This window comes from Pseudophryne corroboree, chromosome 8 (genome assembly GCF_028390025.1).
Source record: "Pseudophryne corroboree isolate aPseCor3 chromosome 8, aPseCor3.hap2, whole genome shotgun sequence".
NCBI classification, from domain to species: Eukaryota; Metazoa; Chordata; class Amphibia; order Anura; family Myobatrachidae; genus Pseudophryne; species Pseudophryne corroboree.
This window is the reverse complement of record NC_086451.1, coordinates 17,514,006-17,535,274: the sequence shown is the minus strand read 5'-3', so window position 1 is coordinate 17,535,274 and position 21,269 is coordinate 17,514,006. Positions and strand designations below refer to the sequence as shown.

The 21,269-nt window shown below is 48.6% G+C and overlaps 1 protein-coding gene and 1 long non-coding RNA gene across 10 annotated transcripts in view; one reads left to right on the top strand and one right to left on the bottom strand.

Annotated features, from left to right (window-relative positions):
• The window catches only part of LOC134948154 (uncharacterized), an 88,840-nt gene extending 76,948 nt beyond the window's left edge, over positions 1 to 11,892 (top strand). The window contains exons 3-4 of one of the 2 annotated variants that reach the window (XR_010182921.1): positions 10,434 to 10,685; positions 10,803 to 11,892. This is a non-coding gene — a long non-coding RNA (uncharacterized LOC134948154). Of the gene's footprint in view, positions 1 to 10,433 lie in introns of both variants that reach the window. The other variant, XR_010182920.1, reaches the window with a different exon arrangement.
• The window catches only part of DAB2IP (DAB2 interacting protein), a 1,128,147-nt gene that overhangs the window by 353,370 nt on the left and 753,508 nt on the right, over positions 1 to 21,269 (bottom strand). The window lies entirely within an intron of this gene.

Genomic DNA, 21,269 nt, shown 5'->3' with positions numbered 1-21,269 from the left:
AAACACATTGATTTTACAATGGCTGATCTAAAATATACATAGTAGTGTTAGGACTGCTGATATCGGAGAAGCCTTGACGCGGCCAGCAGCTAAAAATGTAACCAATTTCTCTGAAATTCTATTAACAGATAGGTTCAGGTATTGTCACAGGTAATTATTTGTGTGCTGGGGGTATACCGGAGGGAAGGGGGAAGAATCCCCCCTCTGTCTGCTGTTTGTGACCCCTCCCCCTTTCTAGCACCTGGTATATAATTATCTCCAGGAATGATTGAGCAACTACCACTTGTTTGTCTGATCCAAAATGTAACAGGTCTTATATATATATATATATATATATATATATATATATATATATATAATGGAATGCTACCTGTAAGTGATATCTCCTATATAATAGCCCAGATCTGTGATTCTGTGCCTGGCCGTAACGCTGGGCGGAGTCAGAGACACAGATCTGGGCAGGGCCGCCATCAAGGGGGAGAGTGAGGGCCCGTCCCACTCATATCACCCACTGCTGCTGATATTGGCTGCTGCCCGTTCTCCCATAGGCAGCAAAGTGACACTCCGCAGGGCCGCTCCTAGCACCCGCTCTGACAAGCCACCTGCACCGGTTCTGTGTCCGGGATGTGCGTCTCAGCCTCCAGCTCTCTCCCCTATCTCTGTCCGGGATGTGCATCGCCGTCTCAGGCTCCAGCTCTCTCCCCCTCCCCTATCTCTGTCCGGGATGTGCGTCTCAGGCTCCAGCTCTCCCCCTCCCCTATCAGAATAACTCTCGGTCAGTGGTGTAAGACCAAGGCGGGGCGAGCAGGGTGCTTGCTCTGGGCGCTGGGACAGAGGGGGCGCCAGCAGTCCCGGAGATAGATTACCCTCTCCCCATTCACACAGGGCAGCGTTTTCCCCCCACCCGACAGCAGTAACAGCCCCCTCCTCCTGTGTACACGCCGGCTCTCTGAATGTAGTGATGTCTCGGAAGCCCTGCTCCTGTTGCCTGGGATGAGTTAATGTACAGGAGTCCTGCTGCAGCCGCCATGGGTGATTTGTGACACACAGGAGACTCCGTGCTGCTGGGACTGGGAGTAGTTCATTGAGTGCTGGAATGGGTGACCTCGTGTGATGGGGTTACCAGATAGGAAAGCTGTCAGTGCAATGAGGAAAAATGCAAATCCCTGTATATTCAGCAGTATTACAGCTGCAGAATCATTGTCTTACACAGTGACCACCATCCCATCTGCTCACTGTAGAGTAGCAGACTCTAATTCCGTCCTGCCCCGTGCACCCACCCCTCCCCCACCTGCAGCACCCCCGCACCAGGCCCTCCCCCACCAGCTGCACCCCTGCATTGCCCCCCTTCCCCCAACGCAGCACCCTAGCACCCGCCCCTTCCGCACCCTCCCCCACCAACTGCACCGCCCCCCCAACCGCGGCACCCCCACACTCGCCCCTCTTGGCTGCAGCGCCTCCGGCCCCCCTACCCCACCCGCGGCAACCCCGCACCCGCCATACCCCCAACCACAGCACCTCCGGCCCACTCCCCCATCTGACCCACCCCCTACCAGCAGCATCTACAGACACCCTCCCCCATCTGCAGACCTCCCCCACCCGCAGCACCTCTTGAACCCCTCCCCCATCCGCAGCACCCCCTCTGCAACCACCCCTCCCCCACCTACAGCACCTCCAGACCCCCTACCCAATCCACAGCTCCCCCCCACCCGCTGCATCTACATACCCCATCCGCAGCACCCCACACCCACACCACCTCTAGATGCCTTCCCCCAAACGCACCACCCCTGCATCCACCCCTCCCCCACGCACAGCATCTCCAAACCCCCTACTTCATCCACGCCCCCCCCCCGCACCCACCCCCCCAACAGCAGCATATACAGACCCCCTTCCCCAGCACCTCTAGACCCCCTCCCCCATCCATGCCCCCTGCGCACCCGTCCCTTCCCCACCCACAGCACCTTTGCACTCCCCCCATCTGCGCACCCGTCCCTCTCCCAGCCGCAGCACTTCTGGACTCCCATCCACAGCCCCCCTCTGCACCCACCCCTCCACCACACGTAGCTCCTTCAACACCATCCGCAGCCGCTACCAGTGACTCCCTGAATAAGGGGTGCTCAGTGGCATGGAGAGGCTCCTCCACCTCACTGCACCCACCCCCTTTCCAAGCCCACCCACACACACTGAACTTCTGTGAGTATAGGTGCTACCAATGGACATTGGATTAATAAGAAACACTAATACTGTGGCCATTATGTGTATAAGTGACACTGCTACCTGTGGCCATTGTGTATAAGTGACGCCGCTACCTGTGGGCATCGAGTATACGTGAAACAGCTACCTGTGGGCATTGTGTATAAGTCACTCTGTCACCTGTGGCCACTGTGTGTATAAATGCAGCTACTACCTGTGGGCATTGTGTGTAGAAGCGACTGCTACCTGTGGGCATTGTGTGTAGAAGCGGCTCTGCTACCTGTGGGTATTGTGTGTGTATAAGCGGCTCTGCTACCTGTGGGTATTGTGTGTGTGTATAAGCAGCACTGCTACCTGCGGCCATTGTGTGTATAAGCAGCTCTGCTACCTGTGGCTCTGCTACCTGTGTCCATTGTGCGTATAAGAAGCTCTGCTACCTGTGGGTATTGTGTGTATAAGCGTCTCTGCTATCTGTGGGTACTGTGTGTATAAGCGGCTCTGCTATCTGTGGGTACTGTGTGTATAAGCGGCTCTGCTACCTGTGGGTACTGTGTGTATAGGCGCCGCTGCTACCTGTGGCCATTGTGTGTATAAGAAGCTCTGCTATCTGTGGGTACTGTGTGTATAAGCGGCTCTGCTACCTGTGGGTATTGTGTGTATAAGCGGCGTTGCTACCTGTGGGTATTGTGTGTATAAGTGGCTCTGCTACCTGTGGGTATTGTGTGTATAAGCAGCTCTGCTACCTGTGTCCATTGTGCGTATAGGCGCCGCTACTACCTGTGGCCATTGTGTGTATAAGAAGCTCTGCTACCTGTGGGTATTGTGTGTATAAGCGTCTCTGCTATCTGTGGGTACTGTGTGTATAAGCGGCTCTGCTACCTGTGGGTATTGTGTGTGTATAAGCGGCTCTGCTACCTGTGGGTATTGTGTGTATAAGCGGCGTTGCTACCTGTGGACATTGTGTGTAAAAGCGGCTCTGCTACCCGTGGCCATTGTGTGTATAAGCGGCTCTGCTACCTGTGGCCATTGTGTGTATAAGCGGCTCTGCTACCTGTGGCCATTGTGTGTATAAGCGGCTCTGCTACCTGTGGCCATTGTGTGTATAAGCGGCTCTGCTACCTGTGGCCATTGTCAGTATAAACGGCAGAAAACCGTTCAGGGGTTAACGGGGCGCAGCCCCTTTCGACGGTGTGAAGAGCGCCCGTAGGGCGCGATGAATCACCTAGTGTATATATATATATATATTTATTTATTTATTTCGCATCACTGGGACCAGGGTCCTACTGATAAACAGCCCCCTATGCTCGGAGTATGTAATGCTGCACATCTTGTACCCTAGATAAACTCGCATAATTAAATTTTATTTCTCATTCTGTCTATTAATATTGCCTAAAAATACAATAACCGTGAGCTGTTTGCGGCGTAGGGAAATAGCGGCCGCTCTGCCGCTGCTCCCCTTTGGCGCGGACCACATCCACAGGTGTCGGAGAGATGCCACGTCACTCCGGGAATTCAAGGTTAAAGACGCCACGACTAACAATCGTCTCTTGCCTGCAGAACTTTGATTGAACTGAAGAGCCAATTATTAATTTGGTGCTCAGATGAAATTATTCTAATATTCAAGGACAAAGCACTTTATTGTAGTCATAACTGCAAATGAGAAGTGTTCCGGGCTGTCATTAAAGCGGCAGATATTGTTCCCTGTGCACTCAGATTCCCATCTCAATACATAATCGGCCAAAGCGAGAAAATGACCAGTTACAAAGAAGGCGCTGCATGCCTCTTTACGTGACGCACAGCGCTCGCTGCCTAGAAAGAGACTGCACTTTATCACATTATACGTTACATTTATCTCAGAATGATGAGCGGATGGAGGGATATTGGAATTATCCAGTAACAGAGACATCCAGGCATCAGTCAATTAGCATCAATGCTAGATATATTTTATATTATATCTAGATTCCATGTGTCAAGACACTGGGCATGATTCATGTTTGTAAGTAAAGCAAATTATCAAGCAACTGGGCAAAACCATGTTGCACTGCAGGTGTAACATGTGCAGACAGTTAGATTTGGCTGGGTTACATTGTTTCTGTGCAGAGTAAATACTGGCTGCTTTTGCATGCAGCCCACAAATGTTAGACAGCTTTATTTTTACACAGCAATTTATATCTCAGTTTGACACCGTGAACCCCAATGTATCTCTCTCTGCACGTCACATCTGCCCCACCTGCAGTGCAAAATCGCTTTGCCCAGTTGCTGGATTGTTTGCTTTACTTACAAACATGAATCAGACCCTCTAAAACGTAATTCTAATAAGAAGGAATAAGACAAAATCAAAGATGACTCTGATGAGTTTAATTTCTGACACCAACATTATCTATCACCGGTCCCCTTCTCCAGCACAGATAGAAACCTGGTTGATGTGGTGGGGGAGGGGGGATTCTGATTCTGGACGACAATAAGATTTTACTTACCGGTAAATCTATTTCTCGTAGTCCGTAGAGGATGCTGGGACTCCGTAAGGACCATGGGGAATAGACGGGCTCCGAAGGAGATAGGGCACTTTAAGAAAGCTTTGGACTCTGGGTGTGCACTGGCTCCTCCCTCTATGCCCCTCCTCCAGACCTCAGTTAGGGAAACTGTGCCCGGAGGAGATGGACAGTACGAGGAAAGGATTTTTGTAAATCTAAGGGTGAGATCCATACCAGCCCACACCATTCACACTGTATAACTTGTGATAAACTACCCAGTTAACAGTATGAACAACAACATAGCCTCGGTTCAACCGAAAAACTATAACATAACCCTTATGTAAGCAATAACTATATACAAGTATTGCAGAAGAAGTCCGCACTTGGGACGGGCGCCCAGCATCCTCTACGGACTACGAGAAATAGAATTACCGGTAAGTAAAATCTTATTTTCTCTAACGTCCTTGAGGATGCTGGGGACTCCGTAAGGACCATGGGGATTATACCAAAGCTCCCAAACTGGCGGGAGAGTGCAGATGACTCTGCAGCACCGATTGAGCAAACACAAGGTCCTCCTCAGCCAGGGTATCAAACTTATAGAACTTTGCAAAGGTGTTTGTCCCCGACCAAGTAGCTGCTCGGCAAAGCTGTAATGCCGAGGCCCCTCGGGCAGCCGCCCAAGAAGAGCCCACTTTCCTAGTGGAGTGGGCCTTAACCGATTTCGGTAACGGCAATCCTGCCGTAGAATGCGCCTGCTGAATCGTGTTACAGATCCAGCGAGCAATAGTCTGCTTTGAAGCAGGAGCGCCAACCTTGTTGGCCGCATACAGAACGAACAAAGCTTCAGTCTTCCTGATTCTAGCCGTTCTGGTCACATAAATCTTCAAAGCCCTGACTACATCCAGGGACTCGGAATCCTCCAAGTCCCGTGTAGCCACAGGCACGACAATAGGTTGGTTCACATGAAAAGATGAGACCATTTTTGGCAGAAAGTGAGGGCAAGTCCTCAACTTTGCCCTATCCACGTGAAAAACCAAATATGGGCTTTTATGTGATAAAGCCGCCAATTCGGAAACACGTCTTGCCGAAGCAACATCACCACTTTCCACGTGAGGTATTTCAACTCCACAGTTTTGAGTGGTTCAAACCAAGGTGACTTGAGGAAACGTAACACCACGTTAAGATCCCAAGGCGCCACCGGAGGCACAAAGGGAGGCTGAATATGCAGCACCTTCTTCACAAAGGTCTGTACTTCAGGAATAGAGGCCAATTCTCTTTGAAAGAAAATGGATAAGGCCGAAATCTGGACCTTTATGGACCCTAATTTTAGGCCCAAAGTCACTCCTGTTTGAAGGAAGTGAAGTAGACGGCCCAAATGGAAAACCTCCATAGGAGCAGCTCTGGCCTCACACCAAGAAACATATTTCCGCCATATACGGTGATAATGTTTTAACGTCACGTCTTTCCTAGCCTTGATCAGGGTAGGAATGACTTCCTCCGGAATCCCTTTTTCCGCTAGGATCCGGCGTTCAACCGCCATGTCGTCAAACGCAGCCGCTGTAAATCTTGGAACAGACAGGGCCCCTGCCTCAGCAAGTCCTGCCTTAGAGGAAGAGGCCACGGATCCCCTGGGAGCAACTCTTGCAGCTCCGGATACCAAGTCCTCCGTGGCCAATCCGGAACAATGAGTATTGTTCTGACCCTGCTTCTTCGTACTATTCTCAACACCTTGGGTATGAGAGGAAGAGGAGGAAACACATAGACCGATCTGAACACCCAAGGTGTCACCAGAGCGTCTACCGCTACCGCCTGAGGGTCCCTTGACCTGGCGCAATACCGCTTTAGCTTTTTGTTGAGACGGGATGCCATCATGTCGATTTGAGGCAGTCCCCAACGATCCGTGATCTGTGCGAAGACTTCTTGATGAAGTCCCCACTCTTCCGGATGCAGGTCGTGCCTGCTGAGGAAGTCCGCCTCCCAGTTGTCCACCCCCGGGATGAACACCGCTGATAGCGCGCTTACATGGCCTTCCGCCCAGCGTAGAATCCTGGTCGCTTCTGCCATGGCCATTCTGCTCCTTGTTCCGCCTTGGCGGTTTATATGAGCCACTGCCGTGACATTGTCTGACTGAATCAGAACCGGTTTTCTCCGAACCAATTCCTCAGCTTGACGCAGCGCGTTGTATATGGCCCTCAACTCCAGGACGATGATGTGGAGACAAGACTCTAGGCTTGACAAGAGACCTTGAAAATTTCTTCCCAGTGTCACTGCTCCCCAGCCACGGAGGCTTGCGTCCATGGTCACCAGGACCCAGTCCTGAATGCCGAACCTGCGACATTCTAGTAGGTGAGCACTGTTCAGCCACCACAGGAGAGATACCCTGGTCCTGGGAGACAGGGTGATCCTTTGATGCATTTGTAAAAGGGAACCGGACCACTTGTCCAAGAGGTCCCATTGAAAAGTCCTCGCATGGAACCTGCCAAAAGGGATGGCCTCGTAGGAAGCCACCATCTTCCCCAGGACCCGCGTGCAATGATGCACTGAAACATTTTTTGGTTTTAATAGTATCCTGACCATGGCTATGAGTTCCTGAACCTTTTCGATCGGAAGAAAAACCTTTTTCTAGTCTGTGTCTAGAATCAGCCCCAAAAAGGTCAGACGCGTTGTAGGGACTAGCTGGGACTTCGGTATATTGAGAATCCAGCCGTGTATCTGCAACGTCTTCATGGACAGAGACACGCTGTCCAGCAACCTCTCCCGAGATCTCGCCTTTATGAGGAGATCGTCCAAGTATGGGATAATTGTGACCCCCTGCCTGCACAGGAGCACCATCATTTCCGCCATTACCTTGGTGAAAATTCTCAGGGCCGTGGAAAGCCCAAACGGCAACGTCTCAAATTGGTAGTGACAGTCCTGCACTGCAAATCTCAGGAACGCCTGATGCGGGGGGAATATCGGGACATGAAGGTAAGCATCCTTTATGTCCAGGGCCACCATCCAATTCCCCCCCTCCAGGCTGGCGATGACCGCCCTGAGTGATTCCATTTTGAACTTGAACCTCTTCAAGTACAGGTTCAGAGATTTCAGGTTTAAAATGGGTCTGACCGAACCGTCCGGTTTCGGGACCACAAACAGGGTTGGAGTAATATCCCTCTCCTTGCTGGAGATGAGGAACTGTGACAATCACCTGTTGAATATACAATTTTTGGATTGCTGCCAACACTAGCTCCCTCTCTGACGGGGAAGCCGGCAGAGCCGATTTGAAAAATCGGCGAGGAGGCAAGTCTTCGAATTCCAGCCTGTATCCCTGAGAAACAATCTCTAATGCCCAGGGATCCACCTGCGAGTGAACCCAGACGTGGCTGAAAAACCGAAGACGAGCCCCCACCAGATCTGCCTCCCCTCGGAAAGCCCCAGCGTCATGCGGTGGACTTTGCAGACGCAGGGGAGGACTTCTGCTCTTGGGAACTAGCTGTGTGCAGCTTTTTTCCCCTGCCTTTCCCTCTGGCAACAAAGGATGATCCACGTACCTTCTTGTTTTTATTGGAACGAAAGGACTGCATTTGATAATGAGGTGCCTTTTTTGTATGCTGCGGGGGGACATAAGGTAAGAAATTTGACTTACCAGCCGTAGAGACAAGATCCGAGAGGCCGTCTCCAAACAACTCCACCCCTTTGTAAGGCAAGGACTTCATATGCCGCTTTGAATCGGCATCTCCCGTCCACTGTCGGGTCCACAAGAGCCGCCTAGCAGAAATAGACATAGCATTTATTCTGGAGCTTAATAAACAAATGTCTCTCTGAGCATCCCTCATATACAAGGCAGCATCTCTGATATGCTCCATGGTCATTTAAATGGCGTCCCTATCTAAGGTGTCAATTTCCGTAGATAAGGAATCTGCCCATGCCACAACCGCACTACAAACCCAGGCCGACGCCATAGCCGGTCGAGCAATAGTACCGGAATGATTGTAAATGTGCTTTAAGGTAATTTCCTGCCTGCGATCAGCAGGTTTCTTGAGGGAAGCCGTATCCTGAGAAGGCAGTGCCACCTTTTTGGACAAACGTGTCAGCGCCTTGTCAACTTTTGGCGAAGATTCCCAGCTTATCCTATCAGTTTGTGGATAAGGATACGCCATGAGAATCCTTTTGGGAACTTGTGGTCTCCTATCCGGAGATTCCCAAGCCTTTTCGCACAAGTCACTTAATTCAAATGAGGATGGAAAAGCGACTTCAGGCTTTTTCCCTTTATACATGTGTACCCTAGTGTCAGGGACAGGGGGTTCCTCAGTAATATGCAAAACCTCTTTAATGGCAATAATCATGTACCGTATACCCTTAGCCACCTTCGGCTGTAATTTTGCATCTTCATAGTCGACACTAGAGTCAGTATCTGTGTCGGTATCTGTGTCATCGATCTGGGATATGGTGCGCTTCTGAGACCCCGAAGGACCTGGCGCCCCAGGGACAGGCATGGACTGGCTACCTGACTGATCCTTAGCTTCAGCCTTGTCTAATCTTTTATGCAATAGATTGACATTTGCATTCAAGACATTCAGCATATCCACCCATTCCGGTGTCCGGCGACCTGACATTCAAGCACTCCCCCTCCACATTAAGCGAGCCTTCCTCGTCAAACATGTCGACACACGCGTACCGACACACTTCACACACACACAGGGAACCCCTTTCCTGAAGACAGTATCCCTGTCAAGGCCCATTGGAGAGACAGAGAGAGAGTATGCCAGCACACACCCCAGCGCAACAACCCTGGAGACCAACACAAAATGTTTTTCCCCAGCAGCGCTGTATAATATGTAAACCGCCAATTATGTGCCCCGCCCCCTCCTCTCTTTTAAGCACCCTTTCACTGTGTGTAAGCAGGGAGAGTCCGGGGAGCTTCCTCTCAGCAGTGCTGTGGAGAGAAAATGGCGCTGGTGAGTGCTGAGGGAGGCTTCTGTCCCGCTCAAACTTAGTAAAATATGGCGGGGGCTCTTTTATATACATGTACAGAGCCCACCTGTACATGTATATAGTCTTCTTGCCATACAGAGGTTTATAAAGCTGCCCAGGTCGCCCCCCCCCCCCTGCGCCCTGCACCCTTACAGTGACCGGAGTATGTGAGGTGTATGGGAGCAATGACGCACAGCTGCAGTGCTGTGCGTTACCTCAGTGAAGCCTTCAGCTTCTGCCGCCTGACGACTTCTGTCTTCTGTACTTCTAGCTCTGTGAGGAGAACGGCGGCGCGGCTCCGGGGGTGGACGCCCAGTAAGAACCTGCGTTCACCCCCTCTGGAGCTAATGGTGTCCAGTAGCCGAGGAAGCAGAGCCTATCTTTGACAAGAAGGTCTGCTCCTCTCTCCTCAGTCCCTCGATGCAGGGAGCCTGTTGCCAGCAGTGCTCCCTGTGAAAAAGTAGTAAAAGGTAGAAAAAAATCCAAACAAAAATGCTTCTAGGCAGAGAACTCTGGAGAGCTCTCTGCAGTGCACCCATCTTGCTCTGGAGGAGGGGCATAGAGGGAGGAGCCAGTGCACACCCAGAGTTCAAAGCTTTCTTAAAGTGCCCTATCTCCTGCGGAGCCCGTCTATTCCCCATGGTCCTTACAGAGTCCCAGCATCCTCAAGGACGTTAGAGAAAGTAAAATTTATGTATGGCTATTCTGGGTTTCTACCTGTCCACTGCACTATCTGGGTTGTTTGAGTGCACGTCATGTGGTTTAACGTATTTTCCAATAAAGTAAAAGATCTTATGTTTATTCATTTTACAGATAACGGCTGCATCCTGCAGTAATTCAGGCTGTGGAGCCGCGGGATGGAAAGTCATATCTGCTTTGTTATAGTAAACTGCAAATCATCATCCGCCCAGTGTTTGCTAGAAAACTTATTTCTGCCCTTAAGGAAACAGTCAGCAAACTCAAACGCTACTAAAACAAAACATAGTATAAATATCTGTGGTGAAAATCGTCGTCGCTATACGTTGAGTACGTGAACTGAAGACGCACAGAGGCTCATTCATCGAGGTGTGGAACGCGCTATTTCAAGTACAAATTGGGGGGGGGGGTTATAAATAAGCCTTTTTTGTGATTATTTTAGATGACTATCACCTTTTTTTGTTCCCACATTACCCTATAATTTAGATTGCAGTTTGAACATCTGAACACACGCCACCCAAATCGTAATCTCTCTGCACATGTTACATCTACCCCACCTGCAGTGCAGCATGGTTTTGTCCAATTGCTTTCTTTTTTGGTTTGCTAACAAACCTGAATAACCCCTTAAATGTGCATGCAAAGAATAAAGCACTTTTACTGTAGGTCATCCGGGTGCATTATATAAATCACACGGACATGGCCCAAATAATATACTTTATATCATACACTTGTCGAAGTCGAAAATATGACACCTACACTCAGCACGTGCAAACACCACACAGAGTGGCCTCTGTACGTGCACGTGTTCTGCCGTGCGTGCGCATACCCGCACACTGCGTACATTGGCTCGCGAAGCCCTACTTATTAGCGCATGGTATGAGTAAATACAGTAGCATACGCATTCACATAGAAAAGCCACAAAGACATATCTGATATTTTATCCACATAATACATAATATACACATAGCCCACACACACCACACCAGCAAGTTACATTTACTTAGGAAATAGAACAACAGAGATATCCAGCATTACAGGATATGAGGGGACAGAATTAGGTTAGGACGTGGTGTTTGGTATCCAGATGTACAGTATTTCAAGGGCTACATTCCGATCGCAGTTTGCAGATTATAGCATGCTCCTGCACACAGATATGTGCAGGAATACAATATTCATAACTTACTGTAACTACTGTACTCGTGATATTCGGCAGGAACCCAGTGGAGGACACCTGCAAGTACACCTGGACCAAGCATCGCCCACCTATTCAAACCAACCTATGACCCCTCATGTACTGTAAATGACCTGCCCCTTGACCTATGGAAGAAGAGCTTACAGTTTCCTTTGTATTGTGTTTTGGACCATTGTATAAAAGCCAGGCCTCCTGGCCAGCCTCAGTCTAATTCTCTGAAGGTCATCTTCCTAAGACTGACTGAGGATCGGATCCGGGAGGCGCAGGCGAACAAACGTATGTACTATTGGTTGTAGCTCTTCTCTTGTGATATTGTTGTATTTCTGTGTATACCCTAATAGTAAATATTTGTTGCTGCGTTGGACCACAACATAACATATACAACTGGTGTCACATTCCATTCTTTTTTGGGTATAGAAGTGTATTCAGTTACGCGTGTCGCTGTACAGTGTGCATAGCGTGTCGGCGTGCATACGCTACGTGCATGCACGTCGTAGGGGTATTATCTGCATGAAGCGGCCCGAACCAGTGTATTGTATGGTATAGTATTTCCCTGTAAGTTAAACAAACTTAACACACTATATTATAACACAGTCCTTACAGCCAAGGTATCAGCGACTATAACATGTTCCCATGGCTGTTTCACCTCTTCCCATCGCGTAGAAGAGCTTTTACTTCCTAAGTTTCCTTTCTGAACATCGCTGTTTGGAAGTTTGCAGTAAGACCACATAAACCCAAACACCCCGGGAACACAGCGGCTCCTCTGGTCGGCATTAAATCAATATTTTGATTCAAGCAGCGCAGATCAATGGATAAAACACACGGAAGACTTCTGGGACGATTCTCAGCTTTTCTTCTTGCTCTCCCCATTGTCTGGTTTATAGGGAACAAATCTCTCTGTGTGTTTTTTGTCTCTGGCGCAAAGGGGAGAAACGTGACTTTTTGTTCGTCTCCCTTTAAAGCCCTTTTAATTGGGAGAACGGAAATTGCAGAGTGGAAATGAATGGAAAAAAAAAAAGAAAGAAATTTACTACCTTTGTTTTGTTCTATTTTATTCTAACAAAATGCAATTCTAGCAACAGGGTGGTACGTGGTAGGAGGTAAGTTAAAGGAACCTGTCGGGTACACACAGTGGAGGTTGCAGTTATGCCAGCTACATTGCATAATTTGCTTCATTGTTCAAGCGTCAAACAGGCCGAGAAGATTTTGGTATACACTATGCTGTGACCAGCACATGTAACCTTCTTAACACGGAGGATTAAGGGGTACAAAATAGGAGAGGGCAATAAAACATCAACGACAACTACAGTGACAACTTCAGATACAGTGCTATCTACTGTCCTTACAGCATTACCATTCTGGCAATACTCAGCCTGTAGCTTTAGCTACACTCCAACAAACTCAACATATACTAATGAGAGTGCAGCCTATCCAGTCACTAGGAGCAGGTGACATCACTGATAGTGCAGCCTATCCAGTCACTAGGGGCCAGTGACATCACTGAGGGTGCAGCCTATCCAGTTACTAGGAGCCAGTGACATCACTGAGAGTGCAGCCTATCCAGCCACTAGAAGCCAGTGACATCACTGAGAGCGCAGCCTATCCAGTCACTAGGAGCCAGTGACATCACTGAGAGCGCAGCCTATCCAGTCACTAGGAGCCAGTGACATCACTGATAGTGCAGCCTATCCAGTCACTAGGGGACAGTGACATCACTGAGGGTGCAGCCTATCCAGTTACTAGGAGCCAGTGACATCACTGAGAGTGCAGCCTATCCAGCCACCAGAAGCCAGTGACATCACTGAGAGCGCAGCCTATCCAGTCACTAGGAGCCAGTGACATCACTGATAGTGCAGCCTATCCAGTCACTAGGGGCCAGTGACTTCACTGAGAATGCAGCCTATCCAGTCACTAGGAACCAGTGACATCACTGGAAGTGCGGCCTATACAGTCACTAGGAACCAGTGATATCATTGAGAGTGCAGCCTATCCAGCCACTAGGAGCCAGTAACATCACTGAGAGTGCTGCTTATCCAGTCACTAGGTGCCAGTGACATCACTGAGGGCGCAGCCTATCCAATCACTAGGAGCTGGTGACATCACTGAGAGTGCAGCCTATCCGGTCACTAGGAACCAGTGACATCACTGAGAACGTAGCCTATCCAGTCACTAGGAGCCAGTGACATCACTGAGAATGCAGCCTATCTAATCACTAGGAGCCATTGACATCACTGAGAACATAGCCTATCCAGTCACTAGGAACCAGTGACATCACTGAGAACGTACCCTATCCAGTCACTAGGAGCCAGTGAAAACACTGAGAACGTGGCCTATCCAGTCACTAGGAACCAGTGAGATCACTAAGAACGCAGCCTATCCAGTCACTAGGAACCAGTGACATCACTGAGAATGCAGCCTATCTAATCACTAGGAGCCATTGACATCACTGAGATTGCAGCCTATCCAGTCACTAGGAACCAGAGACATCACTGAGAACGTAGCCTATCCAGTCACTATGAGCCAGTGAAAACATTGAGAACATAGCCTATCCAGTCACTAGGAACCAGTGACATCACTGAGAACGCAGCCTATCTAATCACTAGGAGCCAGTGACATCACTGAGAATGCAGCCTATCCAGTCACTAGGAACCAGTGACATCACTGAGAATGTAGCCTATCCAGTCACTAGTTTCACTATAACAAAATTACTAGTTCTGAACACAACTGATGTACGCCAGTCCACAGGTTTTACATGTCTGTATGGAGTCAGCCATTTCCTAGGCAGATATGAATATTTAAACAGTAAGTAACAATGGTAGGAGCATGCTGTGTTCCTAATGTTCCCGCTAGGCTGTTTCCGTTAGTGCTGGGTACACACCCAAAAGTGCCGAACAGCGGACGCATCGCCATGCCACTCCCACATAGCCACACCCATTGTTTGGGCGTGCACAGAAGTGCCCTGTTTCCTGGAATTGCGCACTGTTTGCCCTAGAGTGAACACCATGTTCCGTCTTAGTCTACGAGTTCGTAAGTGTAGAACAATGATGTGTGATTCAGTAATCACCCCCCGCCCATTTCTGATTACCTATACTTAGCATAATGTGCAACAGGCATAAATGTCTGCGACAATTATATTTACAAACACAGATGTCCATGACAGGTGACTACGTATGGGACTATAGAAATATTACACACGGTATATTTGTAACTTTATTATTAATTAGCTAATTTTGTGCAGACTTTCAGCCCCCATTCACGTGCAACATGCAATATTCATGAAGTGCGCCGTGTGGAAACAGTGTAAAAATAAATAATCCCTTAAAATAAACACTTTGCTTTTCTTCTCCATGAGATTTAATATTTTCTTTGAAGCCAGAAAATAAAAGGGTTTACAGTGAGGAAACCGGTAATTAGAACATCCATTACAGATACGGGCTACGTGATATCATCAATATTCCTGACACTCGCTGCTATGTGATTATATTAAAGCAACTCGTCTTCTTCTTGTTTCACTTTATCCATCTCACTTGCCCCTCAATTGCTAAATCACCGTCACTATCTCCATAACCAGAGTAGCAGGACTAACCCCGCAAACACTCAATATTTATTAAACTGCCGCGTACAAACCCTAACAGGAAGAAAGAGTGAGACGGTGGGGGGAAAGGTGTGCGAGTACTGGATATATTGGGCAGAATTACTTTTTTTTTTTTTTGGCCATGCTAATGAATGGTCGCCCAGTGTTGCAATTCAATTGTTTAGGCCACCGTTTACTTATCGTTGCTGATCGTGCCTTATTAGTTCGGGTTTAGACACATAAAGCAGCTAAACCCGACTAAACTAATGGGCGCGACGTGAAAAACGGGACAATTTTTGCTTATTCCAACTTAACAGTGCCTCAGGAGGCTGCGAGCCGAGATACCAGCGGCAGCAGCTGTTCACGCCCAAACGGAGCAACGACTAAACTGCTCCATCGGGTGCCTGGCACAGACAGCTGCTGTGCGCAACGGGTTCAGTATGAGTTACCGACGGACACAATCCCGACAGTCATTGACCTACAGTGACATGTCAAAATACCAACATGAGTTTTTCTGGGGGGGGGTTGTCAATGCAAACATTGATCGTCATGGACACCGTCTAAGTGTTCCACGTCCGCTCGCCATGCTTCGGGCACGGTGCCTCGCTGCGTTCGCCACAGTGTTATATTCCCCCTCCCGGTCCACTGGGATGGTATAACATGAACAAGTCTGTTTTTAGGCAAAAATACCTTAAAGAACATATGTCGGCAATTTGACATGTTGGCATTTCAAATGTCGGAATTCCGACTATGTCGGCATTTTGAACATGTTGGAATAGTGAACGTTGGTATTTTGACCGTGTCTGCATTTTGACTCTGTAGGTCAATGATTGTCGGGATTATGACAGCCGGTATTGTGACCGTCGGCAAATCAACTGCTAGCCCGCGAAACAACTGAATTTTGCCCATTGTGTAGCTCAATCATGCTGACTGGATCACACTTACGTCGGTGCTCCCTTAGGCACCTGGCAAGAGCGCCAATACTACAAAATGAGTGACACAATGTAACTGATCCAGTCCGTTTGGGATACGGTCATTAGGCCGACAGTTGTTAGGTCAAAAGGTCGACATGAGTTTTTCACTTTTTTTTCTTAAATTTTTGGACTTTTTCATACTTTACGATCCACGTGGACTACAATTGGGAACGCGAAGCGAGCCATGTGGGGGGTCACGGTGCATTAATTCTGGTTCCCCGCCACTTTACGAAGAAAACTTCACCCAAAAAAAGTAAAAAAAACCTCATGTTGACCTTTTGACCTGTCGACTAATAGTGGTCGACCTAATGACTGTCGACCCGACGACCCATACACGTCCGTTTAATGTTGTGAGAGTGACATCACTTCCCAGCATCACACTCTCGGACTGAAGAGAGCATCTGGACGCAATCTGCTGCTGCGGTCGGACAGTGACACATCTTGACGGATCACCTCTCTTAGTTTGGCGCATGGAGTCAGGATATAAAGAATGTCGACGGTAAAGGTGAATTTAAACCAAACGACTTTTGTGATGAAAATGTGGGGATTTATAGCAGGACAAGCGAAGCGCATTGATTCAAACTATCAATAAGCTTATAATTGAAATCCTAGTATTTAATGACTGATACATTAAAGTAATGAATACATTACTGAGAGAGAGAGAAAATCATTAGAATGAAACTGCTACAGATATTTATAGTGTAAAATACAAAATGTCTATCGGAGATCACATGACCCTTGACCCTTCATCACATATGTTCTATAGGCACAGGGCTGTACACGGCGCACATGACTTATCAATAGGCGGGCGTGGCCCTGACACTCTCAGACTTACCATTGTTGTTATCATTTAGGCAATCGTGTATGCTGGGCTGGAAAACAAATGGGTCTGCTTGGGGATCATGAATGATCCGTGGTTTCCTCTAGTTGGGGGGGGGGGGATATTATCTGTAGCCCTCCTTTAAACTTGGTCTCTGTGTTTCTAAGTGAAATGAAGCCTCTATAATGTCTGCAGTTTTGATATATGATGAGAGATACTATCTCATGTAAAGAAAGTCTTTGGCTACACTGTATGTCTCTTTAACAGCATCACTTATGCCAGAATTGAAATGAACCGTTTCCTTTCCCCTATCTGAGACTTGTTCCTGCAGGTAATGAAATCGCCGCGCTCTTCCATGCTCCAGCCTATTACTGATGTTCTCGCTGCCTGGCGCACTAGGATTTACTGTACCACCGACATAATCCCTGAAACGTGATCACGAATCCGCTTCTCCCTCAAACGCGTCTCCTGCTCTAGATTCCAAACACAAATAACAAATAAGTTGCACTTCCATCCGGTGCCTCTGTTTCCAGTAGAAAATGTTAAAAGTAAAAGCTCATTAAATGACTGCAATGTGATAGAACACCGTGTTCCGGGCCCGATTTCCTATTCGGACCGCACTTTTCGGTATGAATACTGTGCGGCTGTGATGTCACGAGGTAATTACAGATTGGCTGCGGCGGTAACCGGAGGATATACTGTATGTACAAAAAGAATATCACAGTGGGGGATGAATCGTTTAGAACTTTGACACACAGGAGAACACAATAACCTTCAGTGTGACATGACAAGTGTGTCATTATTTCATTATACTGTATTCTTTACGATAGCAATAATACTGAGAGCTATTGTGCGGTTCTGCGTTCTATATATAGAGACCTAATCATTCCCCACCTAGTATCACTGACCTGGTTTGGGAGTGTTGTGGACTCGGGGCTTCTTCCGATGACCGGGAAGAGGAACCGCCACTGGGTCGTAGTAGAGATGGCCGGATGTAGGTCTTCCTCATGCAGAACTAAGACGGCAGGCGGGAGGCCCAGAGGAATTCTTGTAGGTCTCCTGTAAGACAAGACTTGTAGAAATAATGAAGGCTGGGGTACTGAGATATTGGAGACACTGTGGTATTGAAGGCACTGAGGTACTGGGAGTACAGGGAGTGCTGGGAGACCCTTGGAGGCACGGAGGTGTTTGGAGGCACGGAGGTGCTTGGAGGCACGGAGGTGTTTGGAGACACCGAGGTGTTTGGAGGGACGAGGTGCTTGGAGGCACGAGGTGCTTGGAGACACGGAGGTAACTGGAGGCACGGAGGTGCTTTGAGGCGCGGAGGTGTTTGGAGGCACGGGGTGCTTGGAGGCACGAGGTGCTTGGAGGCACGGAGGTGCTTGGAGGCACGGAGGTAACTGGAGGCACGGAGGTAACTGGAGGCACGGAGGTAACTGGAGGCACGGAGGTAACTGGAGGCACGGAGGTGCTTGAGGCGCGGAGGTGCTTGGAGGCACGAGGTGCTTGGAGGCACGAGGTGCTTGGAGGCACGGAGGTGCTTGGAGGCACGGAGGTGCTTGGAGGCACGAGGTGCTTGGAGACACGGAGGTAACTGGAGGCACGGAGGTGCTTGTAGGCACAGGATGCTTGGAAGCACAGGTTGCTTGTAGGCACAGGATGCTTGGAAGCACAGGATGCTTGCAGGGACAGGATGCTTGGAAGCACAGGATGCTTGCAGGGACAGGATGCTTGGAAGCACAGGATGCTTGCAGGGACAGGATGCTTGGAAGCACAGGATGCTTGCAGGGACGAGGGAGCTCTGGATCATAGCTTCCACAGGAGAAACGAAGATACTCAGGCATCGGATCTCTGCCTGGTATCTGATTTTAAATTCCCCGCCCTAGCCTGATTGGCGGAGCAGGCAGGTGACGTCAGACCTGCTCCGCCTCCTTGCCCTTGCTTGTGATGGCGGCGCCCTTGCTTCCGGGAAGCCGCCGGAGAGCAGCGCCGACCCGCCGCTGAAGCCGGAGACTGACAGGGGAAGAGAGGCGCCGGGCAGACCAGGCCACCCGCAGGGACAAGCGCGGTCGCCGCTGCCCGAGGTTCGTGACACCTAGGAGACGGACAGAGAATTACCTTTATGTTTTTTGGTAGAATTTGGCAGGAGAGTGGGGGCTCGGGGGGGGGGGTAATTATTCCGGGCAACAGGCACGGTCGCCCGCTAGCCAACACAAGTGTGACCTTTGTGTGTGTTGCGTCATCCCTCCTGAAAACCTACACTCTCCGATACAACACCACACTCTCATTACATCTTTCCATAAAGCATGGCGCAAAACAATACGAATAAGAACTGCAGGTGTGAAAGATTTCTCATCAAGCTCCAGGTCACTCTTCTTCATCGGGAACCCAGAAATACTCTGGGGTGGAGCAGGACTAATGGTAATGCACCAAGACTGGGGTGCCCGTATCGTTTTACTACCTGCTGTAACAGTTTCCTTCCAATGCCTTTCAGCAACGGTTCCTGATTTACTGAACTAATAAGTGCCGTGTAATTACAATACGTGCGGCTGACTCGAAGTTTTAACTTTTTGGAGACTGGAAAGTAGGAAACGAGAAGAGATAAAACTGTAGCATCCTTCAAAGGATGTCGCCGGACAGGTTGGCAAAATCTCACATTTCAATTTCCTGTGGAAGGAAAAAGTGTAGATGTGATGTAATTCTAGGCATCAAAAATGCTTATGCTGTCTTTTATGCTACGGAAAATTATAACGGCTTTCGCTAGCAGACTTCCAGGCGTATAACAATATATCTGAGCTTTACATGTTACCTGATACCACTGGTACATATCCAAAGAACTGCCAAGTTTCCTGAACCTATATACAGCTGGAGCCCTGCTCATCTATCCCTTTAATACGATTACCTGAGCCAGGGCAGTTGGACTTAATCCCCTGCTGTAATTACTTAATCCCCTGCTGTATTGTTCTCTCTGTATTGTATTGCAGCTGAGAACAATAGATGAAAGGATTATGCTAATAAACCTTGGTGCACCTGGGTGCAGCAGAGAAGCCTAGATGTGCGAGGCTCCATCTGTAGTGGTCGACCCAATGACTGTCGACCTTAACGACCGTATCCCGCCAGGACCAGGGCGACTCTAGTACACGGTGAGCGTTGTTACACTGCGTCTGCGATGCAAATAAGCAGCATACAGTAATTTAAAGTAAAAAATGCATTGTTGCACCTCTCAGGGCGGCTCCGTCGCCCGGGCATCTCGCGTTTTATGGAATGTAGACATTTTGTAATTATTATTGGGATTAAATCAACTCACGCCCCCATTGCGCACGCACAGTACAGTGTCCGGCGCTTATATCAGTCATTGTAATGAAAATTCTAACATATGAATCTCAGTCCTGACACACTGAATCCATATAATAACAATTCTAAGATTTATTAAAGTGATTTGTAATAAGTTTTGTATGCAGATTGCTCAGAAAATGTTTCCCAAGCACTGACTTCATTATATGCTGCGTATGTTCATTTGTTTTCTTTAGGCTAATTATACAGTCATTGCTTAATTAAAGATATAGAGGGGGAGGTTGACAATTAGAATTAAACCCGATCGAAGAAGAAGCTCATTAATTTTTAAGAAGCAAAGTCTTGAACATTAAAAAGGAAACGAGAATAAAGGAAACAAAAACAAGGTTTCTAGTGCACCAACCCACAGAGACGCACAGATCCCGGGCACTCTGTATAATATATATTTCTCACCAGCACATTCTGCGCTCATCCGGATACGCTTCTGGGATTATCCGGCAGATTTCTGCAGCCGGTTTTGTGTAATAAACTGTGATGTCACCGGGCTGTATTTATATATTGGTCCTGATTTAAGATCACTGGCAACAGCGAAACCCGCCCACCGGCCTATGACTGAATGGTAAAGCAGGGGTGACCATCGGTGGGTTAAATCGATGATTCTTTTACAAATGATTTTACACCATCAGGATTAACCATCGTACTATTGCTGGTGACCATCGATTGTTAACTCATGATGGCTATCCGTAGTGTGGATCGTGAGTCCTTGGGGAAGGGGGTGGGACTCAAATGATGCAAATCGTTGTCATTGCAGGCCGACCCCCTCCATACGAACCAGCAATTGCCTGTACTATCTCCTCATAATGACCACTTCCTTGGGAAATGGGCGGTATGCGGGTGTTCCACCCACTCTTCTGGGGGAATGGGAGACTACACGAAAAATGGTGAGTCTCCAGCACCTTCTGGGAGAGTAAGTAAGTATACCCTGCACCCGTTATACATGCCTTGCTGCAGGTACTGCAGGAATCGCATGTGCGATAGGAAAACCACTGGGAAATTGGAGCCGTCAACATTCTCCTGGATATGTGTGCATGCGCTGTAG